This window comes from Choloepus didactylus, chromosome 2, assembly GCF_015220235.1.
Source record: "Choloepus didactylus isolate mChoDid1 chromosome 2, mChoDid1.pri, whole genome shotgun sequence".
NCBI lineage: Eukaryota > Metazoa > Chordata > Mammalia > Pilosa > Megalonychidae > Choloepus > Choloepus didactylus.
This window is the reverse complement of record NC_051308.1, coordinates 2198363-2216186: the sequence shown is the minus strand read 5'-3', so window position 1 is coordinate 2216186 and position 17824 is coordinate 2198363. Positions and strand designations below refer to the sequence as shown.

Here is a 17824-nt window from a genome sequence, read left to right as displayed (position 1 = left end):
CGAAGAGATCCAATCAGTCATCAAAAATCTTCCCACAAATAAATGCCCAGGGCCAGATGGCTTCACAGGGGAATTCTACCAAACTTTCCAGAAAGAACTGACACCAATCTTACTCAAACTCTTTCAAAACATTGAAGAAAATGGAACACTACCTAACTCATTTTATGAAGCTAACATCAATCTAATACCGAAACCAGGCAAAGATGCTACAAAAAAGGAAAACTACCAGCCAATCTCCCTAATGAATATAGATGCAAAAATCCTCAACAAAATACTTGCAAATCGAATCCAAAGACACATTAAAAAAATCATACACCATGACCAAATGGGGTTTATTCCAGGCATGCAAGGATGGTTCAACATAAGAAAATCAATCAATGTATTACAACACATTAACAAGTCAAAAGGGAAAAATCAATTGATCATCTCAATAGATGCTGAAAAAGCATTTGACAAAATCCAACATCCCTTTTTGATAAAAACACTTCAAAAGGTAGGAATTGAAGGAAACTTCCTCAACATGATAAAGAGCATATACGAAAAACCCACAGCCAGCATAGTACTCAATGGTGAGAGACTGAAAGCCTTCCCTCTAAGATCAGGAACAAGACAAGGATGCCCGCTATCACCACTGTTATTCAACATTGTGCTGGAAGTGCTAGCCAGGGCAATCCGGCAAGACAAAGAAATAAAAGGCATCCAAATTGGAAAAGAAGAAGTAAAACTGTCATTGTTTGCAGATGATATGATCTTATATCTAGAAAACCCTGAGTAATCGACGATACAGCTACTAGAGCTAATAAACAAATTTAGCAAAGTAGCGGGATACAAGGTTAATGCACATAAGTCAGTAATGTTTCTATATGCTAGAAATGAACAAACTGAAGAGACACTCAAGAAAAAGATACCATTTTCAATAGCAACTAAAAAAAATCAAGTACTTAGGAATAAACTTAACCAAAGATGTAAAAGACCTATACAAAGAAAACTACATAACTCTACTAAAAGAAATAGAAGGGGACCTGAAAAGATGGAAAAATATTCCATGTTCATGGATAGGAAGACTAAATGTCATTAAGATGTCAATTCTACCCAAACTCATCTACAGATTCAATGCAATCCCAATCAAAATTCCAACAACCTACTTTGCAGACTTGGAAAAGCTAGTTATCAAATTTATTTGGAAAGGAAAGATGCCTCGAATTGCTAAAGACACTCTAAAAAAGAAAAACGAAGTGGGAGGACTTACACTCCCTGACTTTGAAGCTTATTATAAAGCCACAGTTGCCAAAACAGCATGGTACTGGCACAAAGATAGACATATAGATCAATGGAATCGAATTGAGAATTCGGAGACAGACCCTCGGATCTATGGCCGACTGATCTTTTTTTTTTTTTTTTTTTTTAATCATCATTTTATTGAGATATATTCACATACCACGCAGTCATACAAAACAAATTGTACTTTCGATTGTTTACAGTACCATTACATAGTTGTACATTCATCACCTAAATCAATCCCTGACACCTTCATTAGCACACACACAAAAATAACAAGAATAATAATTAGAGTGAAAAAGAGCAATTGAAGTAAAAAAGAACACTGGGTACCTTTGTCTGTTTCTTTCCTTCCCCTACTTTTCTACACATCCATCCATAAACTAGACAAAGTGGTGTTTGGTCCTTATGGCTTTCCCAATCCCATTGTCACCCCTCATAAGCTACATTTTTATACAACTGTCTTCGAGATTCATGGGTTCTGGGTTGTAGTTTGATAGTTTCAGGTATCCACCACCAGCTACCCCAATTCTTTAGAACCTAAAAAGGGTTGTCTAAAGTGTGTATAAGAGTGCCCACCAGAGTGACCTCTCGGCTCCTTTTGGAATCTCTCTGCCACTGAAGCTTATTTCATTTCCTTTCACATCCCCCTTTTGGTCAAGAAGATGTTCTCCGTCCCACGGTGCCAGGTCTACATTCCTCCCTGGGAGTCATATTCCACGTTGCCAGGGAGATTCACTTCCCTGGGTGTCTGATCCCACGTAGGGGGGAGGGCAGTGATTTCACCTTTCAAGTTGGCTTAGCCAGAGAGAGAGGGCCACATCTGAGCAACAAAGAGGCATTCAGGAGGAGACTCTTAGGCACAAATACAGGGAGGCCTAGCCTCTCCTTTGCAGCAACCGTCTTCCCAAGGGTAAAACTTATGGTAGAGGGCTCAACCCATCAAACCATCAGTCCCCTATGTCTGTGGTCATGTTAGCAACCATGGAGGTGGGGTAGGCGAATACCCCTGCATTCTCCACAGGCTCCTCAAGGGGGCACTACATCTTTTTTTTTTTTTTTTTCCCCTTGTCTTTTTTCTTTTTTTTTTTTTTTTTTTTTTTTTTTTTTTTTTTAACTTTCCCTTCTTTTTTCAAATCACCTGTATGAAAAAAAAAAGTTAAAAAGAAAACAAACATACAATAAAAGAGCATTTCAAAGAGACCATAGCAAGGGAGTAAGAAAAAGACAACTAACCTAAGATAACTGCTTAACTTCCAACATGTTCCTACTTTACCCCAAGAAAGTTACATAATATAGCAACATTTCAGTGAACTTGTTCCTACTACAACCATCAGAAATTAACAGACCATAGTCATTTCTGGGCATCCCCAGAACGTTAAATAGCTTATCTGTTCTTCCTGGATTATTGTTCCCCCTTCCTTAATTGCTCTCTACTGCTAGTTCCCCTACATTCTACATTATAAACCATTTGTTTTACATTTTTCAAAGTTCACATTAGTGGTAGCATATAATATTTCTCTTTTTGTGCCTGGCTTATTTCGCTCAGCATTATGTCTTCAAGGTTCATCCATGTTGTCATATGTTTCACCAGATCGTTCCTTCTTACTGCCGCGTAGTATTCCATCGTGTGTATATACCACATTTTATTTATCCACTCATCTGTTGAAGGACATTTGGGTTGTTTCCATCTCTTGGCAATTGTGAATAATGCTGCTATGAACATTGGCGTGCAAATATCTGTTCGTGTCACTGCTTTCCGATCTTCCGGGTATATACCGAGGAGTGCAATCGCTGGATCGAATGGTAGCTCTATATCTAGTTTTCTAAGGAACTGCCAGACTGACTTTCAGAGTGGCTGAACCATTATACAGTCCCACCAGCAATGAATAAGAGTTCCAATTTCTCCACATCCCCTCCAGCATTTGTAGTTTCCTGTTTGTTTAATGGCAGCCATTCTAACCGGTGTTAGATGGTATCTCATTGTGGTCTTAATTTGCATCTCTCTAATAGCTAGTGAAGCTGAACATTTTTTCATGTGTTTCTTGGTCATTTGTATTTCCTCTTCAGAGAACTGTCTTTTCATATCTTTTGCCCATTTTATAATTGGGCTGTCTGTACTATTGTCATTGAGTTGTAGGATTTCTTTGTATATGCAAGATATCAGTCTTTTGTCAGATACATGGTTTCCAAAAATTTTTTCCCATTGAGTTGGCTGCCTCTTTACCTTTTTGAGAAATTCCTTTGAGGTGCAGAAACTTCTAAGCTTGAGGAGTTCCCATTTATCTATTTTCTCTTTTGTTGCTTGTGCTTTGGGTGTAAAGTCTAGGAAGTGGCCTCCTAATACAAGGTCTTGAAGATGTTTTCCTACATTATCTTCTAGGAGTTTTATGGTACTTTCTTTTATATTGAGATCTTTGGTCCATTTTGAGTTAATTTTTGTGTAGGGGGTGAGGTAGGGGTCCTCTTTCATTCTTTTGGATATGGATATCCAACTCTCCCAGCCCCATTTGTTGAAAAGACCATTATGGCTCAGTTCGGTGACTTTGGGGGCCTTATCAAAGATCAGTCGGCCATAGATCTGAGGGTCTATCTCTGAATTCTCAATTCGATTCCATTGATCTATATGTCTATCTTTGTGCCAGTACCATGCTGTCTTGGCAACTGTGGCTTTATAATAAGCTTCAAAGTCAGGGAGTGTAAGTCCTCCCACTTCATTTTTCTTTTTTAGAGTGTCTTTAGCAATTCGAGGCATCTTCCCTTTCCAAATAAATTTGATAACTAGCTTTTCCAAGTCTGCAAAGTAGGTTGTTGGAATTTTGATTGGGATTGCATTGAATCTGTAGATGAGTTTGGGTAGAATTGACATCTTAATGACATTTAGCCTTCCTATCCATGAACATGGAATATTTTTCCATCTTTTAAGGTCCCCTTCTATTTCTTTTAGTACGACTGATCTTTGATAATTGAGGATATAAAATTTTATTTACTGCAGTTGGAATCCACTCATAGTGCCTCACAGCACAGTGGGAAGGGCAGAGCCTTTAAGTTAGAAAGCTCCCTGCTGACCTCTCAGCTGGCACATTGGCCACTTATGTCATCTTAGCAAAATGACTTGCCCTCTGCCACCTTCATCTCCTTATATGGGTATTGCAGAGATTACCTCCCTCGGGCACTGATGAAAGTAAATTCACTTAGCATAGTGCCTGGCACAAAGAAATCACCCAATAAATGGTAGCTATCATCATCATCATCACCATCATCATCATCATCATGCGATAGACTACAAGGGTTCATGCCAAATATGATCATAATCACCTTGGGGTTGCAGATAGTTTTTTCTGAACTGTTGCAATTAGAACGTGTAGTGGGTTTTGACTGTATATCTAAACCTTTTCCCTTAGTCGGGCCCCCCTCCTGTACCCTAACTTCAGGGGTCCCCACGCAGCACAGGTGCAGGTTGCGGAACCTCTTCCCAGTCTTTCAGCCTCTCTCCATCTGGGAGATGGCAGAAATCGAGACCTGGTGCTGGATCTCTTCTCAGAGGCAAAGGCAGAAGTTTCTTCCTAGGCAGGGAGGGGGTAGCTTACTTGGCTTATTTGACATCAAAGTGACAAGTCCTCATGGTTTTAAATGACTGCAAACTGGACAAACGTGTCCTCAGAAGTCATTGCTACCCTTTGGCAATAATGTAGGTGTACTGTGAATCAGGTTAATTAACAGTATCTTTCTCCTCTATACAAAATGAAACCTTGATATGCCCAATCAGAATTGCTGAGAGTCTCATCTCTGTAAATCTTACCAGGTGCGCTTAGTTTTCAAAGAAAATCAGTGTTTCCATTGAACTTAACATTGGTTTACTACATTTTTATAATGAAAATCCAGAAAAGCATTTTTCCTGTTTATTAACAAGTCAAATATTTTTAAATTGTCAGCTACTCCTTTCTTTTCCTGTTTGCTTATTTTAAGGCCTGTTCCAGGGTAGAAAGGCTCTGGCTTATTTTTAAATACATTTTACAGTGTAATTCACCTAGATTTGAACTGAGGAAGAAAATAGCTCTGTTATTTCAAATACATCAGGGTTCAATTTAGAGAACATGAGGATTTCATTATAAACATGAAAAAAAATCATATCTTAAAGCTCAGCTAAAGAAAATTAAATGATGCAAACTGTGCTTTGTCTTCTCACATGCATATTTTAGTCTGTCTACTTTAAAAAAAATAGTTTTTAAAAATAAATTTTAATGTAAACAGCTACTAACCAGAATTGAGAGCCACAGAACTGTAAGATGCTTTCCAGAATGGCAAAGTGACCTCATGGAAAGCAGGGAAACTTTCAGAACAAAGGAAAGGTCACCAGGCTGTAAAAGGGCCCAGAAGTAATGCAGCTGTCACTACCTGGGAGACACAGAAATAGAGCCCTGGGTGCTAGATCTCTGCTCAGAGGCAAAGGCAGAAGTTTCTTCCTAGAAGGGAGGGGGTTGCCTACTTGGCTTATTTGACATCAGAGTGACTCATCCTGTTTTAAATTACTGCAAATGAGACAAACGCATATTCAATAGAACACTGCTGCCCTTTGACAATAGCATGGCTCCCTGCCAGTGTGCTTCTTCCTCATAATGTACTTAAAATAAAGTCAGTTCCCTGTTCAGAAAAGCCAGAGCCCCTCCTCTAAATTGCCTGTTGCTGTGGGCGGAGAGGACCACCAAGGAGACAATGGGGCTGGAGGGCTTGTGGAAGGGCTTATTTCAGCAGGGGAACAGCCCAATTGGGTCACATTCAGAAGAGGCGTTCTAGCTACGGAGTTTCAAGTGTGACAACTGAGTTGCCTGATGAGCAAGTGTAGCTGCCTCCACAACCCCCTGGGAGTCCTGGGCTGGCCTTGGCCATTTGCGTAGGTGGGAACTAGGGCGGTGGTAGAAGCCCTGCCGGGGACAGCGCTGGGCTCACAGGGGAAGGAGGGCAGGGTCAGCCCCGCAGTGGGGTGGGGTGGGGTGGGGGCGTTCAGGAGGGACACGTCCAGGCCAGCATTTGGATGAGAGCCTTGGCACTTAGAGAGGGGAAGCAGATATCGAAAAGAATGCTTAATCAACCTGCAGAATTTTTTTTCCAGTTATACTGCTCATTTAAAATATCTGTGCATTTGGCTAAATTTACACTAAAAAGTTTAAATCAATTAAAATATTCACAGCTATACTTTTAGAGAGGATTCTGCCACTTGTCCTACGTCACCACCAAATTACCTCAGTCAGCAAAGTATTAATATTTAAGGGAACGTAATTAGCTTTAAATTATTTAGTTCCTTCTAGAACAAAGATAAATGCTTCCTTTTGTTTTTATAGGCCACTTTCACAGAAACTCAATGTGCCTGCTTTTGTTATAAAAATTAGTTTTTAGAAACCATGAATCACTTACGTCTTCCTAGCTGAAAAATTGGATTCCAAACAATTACTCTGTGGGGTTTATTATGTATGACTCTAAGAATTTGCCTTCACCTTCCAAAATCAATTCATTTCCCATTCACTGAATACTTTATATCCCTTCTATTTGAGAAACTTGAGGATAAGAAAAACAAAATCTTTGAAGGTGAATTTGGAATTTTTCAGGTTGTTTTCAAGATTCCTTTAATATATGTGTGTGTGTGTGTATATATATATATATATATTCATTAAATAGATCCTTGAACTTAAGCTGCTTATAAATTAAGAGTTCACCCTAAAGAATAAAACTCCAGATTCACACACTGGAGGGCTGGTCCTCAGGCTTGCACCCACCAACCCACCACTTGGCACTAGGTGCTGCTGATAGGCAGCAACACCCACTGCCTCCTGTATGTGTTACAGCCAAATTCCATGTTCATAGTGTATAACAATTTTATTGTTTAGGATATGAAGTCAACAGTGAGTCAACAGGAAATAACTTCCAGTTTATATGCATTCTCTTAGCAGTTCTCTGCTAGACCACATATGCTCTAGCAAACAGGATACCTCTCTGAGAAAAATTAGGAAAAAATCAGGAATCCTCTCTCTCTTAGGATTACTTTATATTGTCTCTTAGAAAATGATGAGCCTCCACTTAGCCAGGCCTGGTGGGATGCGGTTTTGCACCTGCCAGCAGACGGGGTGGTCATGGACTGCCACACAAGCTCAGATGACCACAACATCGTCCGGCGGGAGTGGACGCTGCTGCAGGGAGACCCCTCCGTGAACTTGGAGGTAACACGCGCTGCCATTGGGGCCGTTGGGATGAGAACTTGGCTCAGTGAGAGGCTTTTAGTGGCTGTCCTTCCACTGCGTTCCCAAAACATCCTCATGCTAGTGGGCGAGGTATAAGATGGAGAAAGTCTAAAAGCTACTGTCTCAAAAATGGTTTGTTCTGTATGTGTGCTTTTTTGGTTTTCTGCGGGGAAATTGTTTACAGAAATTTTATTTAAATACTTATGTCCTTATAAAAAGTGCATTACAGGTTTCCACTGACTTCCAGGAAGGAGGGTGTCCCTCTCTGAACCCAGCGCGGGCGGCCACCTGTTTTCCCACGGTGAGCCTTCCCACATGAGCCTGTGGTGCCTCGAGCCCCCCGGGCGTGGCGCGGAAGAGACGCAGAGCGAGTGGGGGACCGCGGGGTCTGCGGAAGAGCCTTCCACGGAGGCAGCTCGTCTAGTGAAGGCCCCGCAGGAGCTCAGTCAAACAGGGTGGTACCTGGGGAAGTAGACTGTTATGAAGCCAAAGATAAATTAAGAGGCACCAGAAGGAACCTTCTTGTTTAAAGACAGTTAGCATTCAGATTGCCTGTTAACAATATCTGTTAAAACATTGGTTGGACCAACTGATCTGCAAACTGAATACCAGGAAGGGAAATTCAGATTGGACTCTATCGTACTCGTCAAGCCCAAGCTCAAACAGTTTGCCAGTGTGGTTCATCTGTTAGACAACTATGTTCAGATGTGCAAGGATGAGCGCCTGGCCCGGAAGACTCCCGAATGGTGCTGTTCACCTTTATCCGACCAAACCCCACTACAGGCAGCACTCAGTCTGCAGCAGCTGCGTAGACCGGCACCACTGGGGGACTGTTTCTACCAACAAGACTGAAAGATTACTTAAAAGAAGATAAATCCAGGTATAAGTGTTTTTTCCTTTTCTAAACATGCCTCCAAAAAGCGTCTCTGAATGCAGCTATGTAAAAGAGAACAAACTTGAGTTACTGCCCTGGAGAACTATGCAGCATTTTTTCTAAGAGCAGCTGAATCAAACTAATTTAAGCCTGTGAAGAGATAGCTAGGTATTTAAAGTTCCCCCGAATATTTTCACTGGAGTGATGCTTCTCTTCCTGAGCCTGACCAGTTGACCCTTTTAAATTGAAAACAAAATGTCCCAAGTAAAGGCTGTAAAAGCATTCTATCAGAAGGCCTGGCCTTTCTGGGTTCCTTTCCTGTAGGTCAACGGTCCTAGCATGGGTAGTAGATAAAGAGAGCCTCCTAGGAGCTGGGGAAAAACTGGAAGGAAGGAAGCTGACACCAGCTTAACTTCAATTTCATATAACTGGTGATCACACTCTATTTTAGGACATGTTATGTTTTGCATTCTGAGGTATCTAGGAGTTTTGTTAGAGAGATCCTACTTGAGTATTTATTCCTCATTTTATGCAATTAACCAAATCAACCAAAAAAAAAAAAAGTGACCATGAAACCCTGTATTTGTCTTTTTACTACATGTATGAACTCTCTCATGTGATTGAGTACTGTAGTTATCCACTTAAAGGGAGCCTTATTTCAGAAATACTTCAAACTGGTGCAAAGGGAAAAGACTTTTTCTTTTCCTTTAAGGCTAAAAACAAGAATGCCATGCTATACAGGTGCAACTCAATCTCTGTTAATAAAACCAGTGTAGATGTAGACATTTTATCCTGTTGAAGTAGCTGTTGTCTCCCTTCTACCATGTAGAATACTTTGACTTAATTTTCTTCCAGGTACAGGGGGATAACTGCCTGTTTTACAAAGTGTTTATTTACTGCTGTTACTATTTGATTAGAATGTATTAAATTAACAACCTGACTTTAAAAAAAGTGCATTACAATCAAGACCACAATAAGATACTTTTTTTTTAAATGAGGAACTTCTATCTACTCATCTATTTTTACTGCATGATTCATTTCCTACCACAACAAAATGTTAAAGCGTTTTTCCTTGTTCTTCTTCCTGCTTTGAATGGGAAACTGCCACAAGGAATATGTTAATAGAATGTGCCATTTATTCCTTTCCAGGAAAGCAAAAGCTTCCTATTGGCTGGACTGGCATTACTGTCTCCATGAAAAAAAGGCCACTACATTTAAATACAACCTTTCTTTTACTTACAGTATCTTTTCCTGAATTTCTCTTTTACTCATATGCCCTACCTTATTTAAAACAACCTTAAATTTTAAGCACCCAAGAACTGCTTAAGAAATGATTGCAGAATCTGAAGTTCAATTAAATTGCAACTGTTTTCTGTATAAGAATCTCAAAAGTTAATAAAAATAAAATGGATAGAGAAGGACCCAATGCTAAAAAGAGAATGAATACTGTGAGTAAATACGCTGTGTAACCCTTGTCTCAAGATCAGTCATACAAAATATTTAGAATGTCTAAGAATGCAATTTACACAATAAAAATGATTTGATTTGTTTTCAGTATGAAAGTACTTTTAATTTCTTTACTGCAGGTACAATGGCATCCAAGTCATCGGTTTCTAAGATTTCAAGTAGATTGTTAGTAAATGCCTGAAAGGCTGGAAAAAATTCCTCATGTTCCTCCAATTTGTTGGTAATGCTTTGGAGGTCTTCAGGTCCCAATTCCTGCTTAACCTGTTCATTCACACCCTCTTTAATCACCTCTAAATTTTCCAGCTGTGTTTACCAGCACATACAATGCGCTGCTGCTTCTTCTTTTGTTAATCTATAGATATCCTTTTGCAAAGAAGCAACAGTATCTTGTTGCTCCATTAGTTTTTTCCTGTAACATTGGCATTTTGCCTGTAAAGCTTTATGCTCCTTTTGAAGATCTTTTATTTTATTCTGTTGCTGGCAAACCCTATTTAGGGATTCACCCTCCGATTCACCAGTTTTGGATCTCACACTCTCCATAATTTGTTCCAGGTCATTAGTTCATTGTTCCTGATCTGCTGCTTGGCTTTGTTCTAGCTGAAGTTCATTTTTAAGCTGCTGTTTAGTTTCTATGAGTTCCTCTATCATGTTCTGTTGATGTGCTTTATCTTCCACGAACGTTTTCAAATTTTGTCTCATTCTTTTGGATAACTGTTTGTCAAAAATGATGACATCTTTTAGATCTGTTCTTTTGACTTAGGGTCAAAGGTTTTAAGCCATCTGTCATCAACAGCATATTTATGCTTTCCCATTCTGCTTCTTCCTGCTGTTTACTGTTATGAGTCTGTCTGATGACTCACTGGATCCTGGGCTTCAGGGCCTGCTGGAGATATAGTTTCTTTTGTAGAATCCAAAGAAGTAGAAGTTGGCAAGAAAAAAGTTTGCATTGCCTCAGTCACAGGGGATTCCTCTTGCAAAAACATTTCACCTGCTCTTTGAAGTTGATCTTGATGAAATTCAGATTACCCAATGAGTCTCAGGTTTGAAACTTGATCTTCATCTTCCTCAGCCACTGCCTCCCACACCTCCCACCAGCAGCCTCTGTAAATGTGCTTTTCTACTGAGTTGATAGTTTGTTTAAAAACAAGTTTACCCCGTCTTAATTTCCTAGGGTGGCTGTAACAAAGTACCACAAGTTGGATGACTTGAAACAACAGAGATTTATTGTTACACAGTTTTGGAGGCCAGAAATCCAGGATTAAGGTGTCACTAGGGCCATGGCTACCTCTGAAACTTGGGAGGGCCAATCCTTCCTTGCTTGGTCTGGCTTCTGGTATTGCTGACAATCCCCTGGTGTTCCTTGACTGGTGGATGCGTCCTCCGATCTCTACCTCTGGCTCCATATGCCACCTTCCCTCTGTGTCTCTATGTCTCCTCTCTACTTCTCATAAGGACACCAGTCACCCTGGAATAGGTGGCTGTGCATCATAAGGAGTCTTGAGTTATAATACAAGCAACTTGTTATTAAGCCTGTCTAGGCTCTTTGCAGCTAGGAGCATTTCCAGCTTGGGCCTCATATTTTTTTAATGCTATTTTGAGATATTTTTACAAACCATATAGTCCATCCAAAGTATAGTCAGTGGCTCACGGTATCATCATGTAGTTGTGCATTCATAACCACAATCAATTTTAGAACATTTCGTTACTCCAAAATAAAGAAAAAATAAAAATAAAAAAGATCACCCAAAACATCCCATACCCCTTCTCCCTCCCATATATATATATATATATATATATATATATATATATATATATATATATGTCTTTATTTTATTAATCATTTGCCCATACACTGGGTCAAGGGAGTGTCAGTCACAAGATTTTCACAATCTCACACTCTGTTTTAGTTTGCTAATGCTGCGGAATGCAAAACACCAGAGATGGATTGGCTTTTATAAAAAGGGGTTTATTTGGCTACACAGTTACACTCTTAAGGCCATAAAGTGTCCAAGGTAACACATCAGTAATCGGGTACCTTCACTGAAGGATGGCAATGGCATCCAGAAAACCTCTGTTAGCTGGGAAGGCACGTGGCTGGCATCTGCTCCAAAGTTCTGGTTTCAAAATGGTTTTTTCCCAGGATGCTAGCAAGCTTGCTCCTCTTCAAAGTGTCACTCACAGCTGCACTGAGTCCCTTCTCTTTGAGCCAGTTCATTTATATGGCTCCACTGATCAAGGCCCACTCTGAATGGGTGGGGCCACGCCTCCATGGAAATATCCCATCAGTTATCGTCTACAGTTGGGTGGGGTGCATCTCCATGCGAACAACCTAATCCAAATGTTCCAACTTAATCCCCACTATTATGTGTGCCCCACAAGATTGCATCAAAGAATATGGCTTTTTCTGGGGGACATAATACGTTCAAATTGGCACACACTCCCATGATAAAAGCTATATAGTTATACAATCATCATTAAGAATCAAGGCTATAAGAGCCTCCTCCCGAATGCCTCTTTGTTGCTCAGATGTGGCCCTCTCTCTCCAGCTAAGCCAACTTGAAAGGTGAAATCACTGCCCTCCCCACTACGTGGGATCAGACACCCAGGGGAGTGAATCTTCCTGGCAACGTGGAATATGACTCCTGGGGAGGAATGTAGACCACGATTTGTTTTGTATGACTGCATGGTATGTGAATATATCTCAATAAAATGAAGACTTAAAGAAAAAAAAGAATCAAGGCTACTGGATTACCAGATTCAGGTATTTCCTTCTAGCTATTCTAATACCCTAGAAACTAAAAAGGAATATCTATATAATGCATAAGAATAACCTCTAGAATGACCTCTTGACTGCATTTGAAATTTCTTAGCCACTGAAACGTCATTGTGTTTAATTTCTCTTCCCCCTTTTGGTCAGGAAGGCTTTCTCAATCCCACAATGCCAGGTCCAGGCTCATCCCCAGGAGTCATGTCCCAAGTAGGGGGGTGTCCGGCGCTGCCCCGCTCGGTCCCCGGTTCCCGGCCGGCGAGGGGAAACAGGGGAGGAGAGAGAGAGATGCAGACTGCGCGAACTAACCTGGTCATGAATCACGACTCGAACCACACGGCAGTTGTGAAAGCAAGCCCTTTACTACAGCTAGATGAACATTCTGTGTTACTGGTTCCCACACGGGGCACGGCGCCTCGTGGGAGAGCAGCCTCGATGTGGCCGTCAGGCACGGCTCCTTGTGGGCTGTCTCACCCTACCCCGTCCGGGTAAGACCTTTTATACACAATTAACAACCAATAAGCTTCTAGGCTAGTATCGCGTATACAGGATTTCGATTGGTAGGAGCGGGTGGCGGATACATGCGTCACTATGCGGAAACAGGATGCAGGCGCCATCTTGGCTCACTCGATGGGCGGGGGTAACTCTAGAGCAGGCTGCAGCGCATACGCTAGGCCCGATTCGGGAGGCGGCTTTCCACATCTCCCCCTTTCTTATTTATTTTTGACCCAGTGTCTCCAGTGATGAGCGTGCTCCCGTGAACCCAAATGGTTCACAACCTCTTTGGTGCTTTGGGGAGTCTGGACTAGGCCTCAGCCATCCAGCGGCGGAGCCTCTAGCACCAACCAGAATGCTCACGTCATATGGAGACCGGAGAGTCCGTAAGCTGGAAGCAACGTGACTCTCCCTGCAGTGCTTTGCCTGGCAACTGGGGAACAACGACGGGGGCAGGAACAGCAGTAACCAGAGTCGGGGGTGTCACTAGGTGTCTCTGTGCAATGGCTAGGGTCCAGTCTGGCCACAACTAGGACTCTGCCCTAGAGACCCACCTGAGACAAAATTATGACTACTGGTGTCGCCTTTTACACCCGAGAAACAGCCATGCGATTCGCTACAAATTTTGCTCCAAAGCGCCCCACCTGAGGCGACCAGGAAGGGGTATGGTTAATAAATCGGTCACTATCGGGGGGTAACAGAGGTGGGAGTCATAGCCATCATAGTGGTAACACGCAATTGCTGCTGCGCTTGAAACAGGCATTCTAGCAAACATTTAACAACGACTAATCCCACCAATAATCCCACTGCAATGAGGATCCAATTAGTTAAATTGGGCCAAGAGAACCAGGAAGAAACACTGTGCAATAGTTTCTGTAGAACCTCGCCTAACCCGGAGAGATCGACTTTAACGGGTTTTAACTTGATCCCCCCAATTGTGTCTAAACTAGATTCCACCTGTTGGGAGAGATTAACAAATTCAGGAAAATATGACCTTTTCAGCCAATCAGAGACTCTGGAAATGCTTCCGGTCACGTTGGCCCTGACAGGAGTGACACAGAGTTTAACCGTAAGCCACCGGGTGTCACATGTTTGCTGAAGCACTCTCCAGAGTCCATCTATTTCCAGTCCAAGTTCGTCTATCTCCGCTTGGAGTTTCTGAATGGCCTGGAAATTTAAGTTCAGCATCTGATTGTGGCGGCGTAGCACGTCTCGGGTAAGGTTGACCAAGCCATTTACCGTTTCCATCGTTATGGCGAGCTGCCGATCTGTCCATGCTTGTAGCACAGCCTGCCCGATCGTTGGGACAAACAAAGAGGAAGCTACACTGGCAGCATTCGATAGCCATTCTTTTATGCCTCTTGGACGCCTAGACTTAGAGAAGGGGATATTGTTAAGTGAAACAACTTGAGAAACAGGGCCAACCCAGTCGGTTGCCTTGACGGGGAGCCAGACATAACTTGGGCGATACACTAGGATAGCGGGGCGGCGAGGCATCCGGGTCTTTGGAACGGTTGCAGACTGTAGGAGCAAGCCCTGGAAGGAAAAGGCACCTTTGAGTCTCCTTTTTACTCAAGATCCCTTCACAAGACTGGCGGCTCTTCCCTGTAACGTTAAGAAATTCAAGCAAGACTCCCTTACTTAACTCGCCATTACCAGTTTCACAAGTAGCATTCGCCGCAACTGTGGTGTTGACAACCTTGACAGAGAGGTTAGCAAAAGAGAGGATCAGTGTGTCATTGGTGAGGAGGAAGGACTCGTTGAAGCTTGTGGAGGAAATATAGTTCCACTAAAAAGAAAAAGGCAGATTAGAAGGATTGCTATAGGAGAGCAAAGAACAGAGTTACCGATCCTCTTTTTGGGCAACCGCGGGGTGGTCAGTCCTACTATTATCGTCTTGTCGGTCGTCGCCATCATCAGCAGGGTCGGAGGCTTGGTCTAATGGTTCAGGTTGTATATTCGTTGGCGTTTCTGACAGCTGTTCCTTGGCTTCTTCAGGTGATGTCACGGTTCTCACCAGTCTTTCCGGAACCCACACTGGTTGACGTCCTGGTTCCTGGGGAAAAACACAAACAGAGCCTCTGGCCCAGCTGAGCACCGGGTCAGGGCCTTTCCACTGCCCCGACAGGACATCCTTCCAACGGACTAGACCTCTATGCGGAGGACTCGGGGTGGTGTGTTGCAGGGCAGGTGTCATTCCTTGTGAATTTTCGTTTAAAAAATTATATGTGAGCAAGGCTACAGACAGTCGAGCTTTTGGGGACAGGCCGTGGCCTATACCCTCTTTCTGTTTTTTAAGCAAGTCTTTGAGAGATCTGTGCGCTCTTTCAATGATTCCTTGCCCCTGAGGGTTATAGGGGATGCCATGTTTTAATTGGACATCCATGTTGTCACAAAATTTTTTGGAAGGATTTACTAGTGTAGGCAGGCCCGTTATCCGTCTTTAACGTCTTTGGCTTACCCCAAGCTGCCCATGCAGCAAGGCAGTGTGCAATGACGTGGGAGACTCTTTCTCCTGGTTCAGCAGAGGCAAATAAAACTTGGGAGCATGTGTCCACCGACACATGTAAGTACTTGATCTTACCATACTCTGAATGATGAGTGACATCCATCTGCCAAGTATCCCCTGGGGTGAGACCCCTAGGGTTGACCCCAACCGAGGGGACTGCTCTCTGCTCTGCACAATTGTTGCAGGCTCGGACAATATCTCGAGCAGCTGCACGTGGTATGCTGAACCGCTTAGCTAGGGTACCTGCATTGATGTGAAACTTGGCATGGAATTCTCGGGCTTGTTGATACGGTACCAGCGTCGGAAAGATGTGCAGCTGTCGAGTGGCTACATCTGCGCTATGGTTCCCCTGGGCCATAGGGCCAGGCAAACCTGTGTGGGCTCTAATATGGGTTATGTAAAAAGGGTGTTGCCTGGTCCATATAACCTCCTGTAGTTTGGCAAAGAACATCCTTACTGTAGAGGAATGTTTAACAATGCCCACCGTTTCTAAAATTTGTACAGAGTTCACAACATAAGCAGAATCCGAGACGACATTTAAGGGCTCGGAAAGGCTTTCCAGGACTGCAATGATAACCTGCAGTTCTACCCATTGAGGCTTTTGTGGTTGGAAGAGCACTGTTTTAGGAGTGTCCCCCTCCACACAATACGCCCCTGTTCCAGAGCTGGAGCCGTCCGTGTATACGGTGGGGGCGCCTGCTAGTGGCCTAGGAGAGGTTACTTTGGGAAAAATCACTGGGTGCCGGGTGACAAACTGCAAGAGAGGAGCCTTAGGGAACTGATTGTTAATGGGACCAAGAAATGTACACCGGAGAATGGCCCATTGATCTATGCATCCGGTGAGTATCTCAAGCTGCTGGGAAGAATAAGGCACCCTGAGATTTTTGGGCTGCTGACCGAAATGCTGCACAGCCCTTTTAATGCATTCTAGGGCCAAGTCTGCAACCGCTGTAGGATAGTGCTCTAGGACTTTTTTGGGGGAAACTCCAGGGTGGACCCAGAGCAGCGGCCCCCGCTGCCACAGTACCGCAGTGGGCTGTAATTCTGTCGGCAGCACGCAGGCTTCAAAAGGCTCATCAGGGTCTATTCTCTTCAATGCAGCGCCACTGAGCGCCTGTTCCACCTGGCATAGTGCTCGCCTTGCCTCTGGAGTGAAGCTTCGAGGTGAGTTTATATTAGAATCCCCCTTCAACAGGTCGAACAAAGGTGTTAGTTTGACATTGGGTATTTTTAGGTATGGACGGATCCAATTGATATCCCCCATGAGTTTTTGTAGATCATTGAGAGTGTGTATATTGTCTAGCCTGAGAGACACCTTTTGGGGGGAAACATGAGTGGGTGCGACTTTCGCCCCCAGGAAAGCGGTAATGTCAGTCATTTGGATTTTTTCAGGGGCAATCTCTAGGTTAGCTTCTCTAAGACTAAGGACTAAATGTGACAAAACTGTTTTAAGAAGATCTGTGTCTCTATGGGCTAAGAGAATGTCATCCATATAATGGATGATTTTCACTTGAGGGAACTGCTGCCGAGTGCTAGCTAGCTTCGCAGCGACATACAGCTGGCACATGGTAGGACTATTAGCCATGCCTTGGGGCAGGACTGTCCATTCAAAGCGTTGACAGGGCTCCTCTTGATTACTAGAGGGCACAGTAAAGGCAAACTTAGGGGTGTCTTCAGGGTGGAGCGGAATAGAAAAGAAGCAATCTTTCAGATCTATGATGAAAATCGACCAGTGCTCCGGTAATGCCGAGAGGAGGGGCAGTCCCATCTGAACGGGCCCTAAAGGCTCCATGCAATCGTTAATAGCTCTTAGATCATGTAGCAGTCTCCATTTACCAGATTTCTTTTTATTACGAATATAGGGGTGTTCCACGGTGACGTGGAAGGGGCGATATGGCCCTTTTCTAGTTGTTCTGATACTAGGGCGTGCAACGCTGCAAGTTTTTCCTGTGGCAAGGGCCACTGAGGCACCCACACCGGAGCCTCGGTTTTCCATTTTAGTTTTATAGGTGTGGGTGGGAATCTCTCCTCAGTGGCCCCTATGAAAAACCCAAGCCTCGTCTGTCAGACTTGGGGGCAGCTTGTATAGGCTCCGCACGTCCGTGCAGTGAAGCTCCTAAACCCTTGCCGGGGGTATACCCCATTTCTTTTAGCAGTCGCTTAGAGGTTGGGGAGTAGCCGCTAATTAAAGTAACGTC

General features: G+C 43.1%; 2 pseudogenes; one reads left to right on the top strand and one right to left on the bottom strand.

Moving 5' to 3' along the window:
- Window positions 1-7285: 7285 nt before the first annotated feature.
- LOC119514988 lies at window positions 7286-9877 on the top strand (annotated as a pseudogene).
- A 287-nt stretch (window positions 9878-10164) lies between these two features.
- LOC119528219 lies at window positions 10165-11258 on the bottom strand (annotated as a pseudogene).
- Between the last annotated feature and the right edge of the window lie 6566 nt (window positions 11259-17824).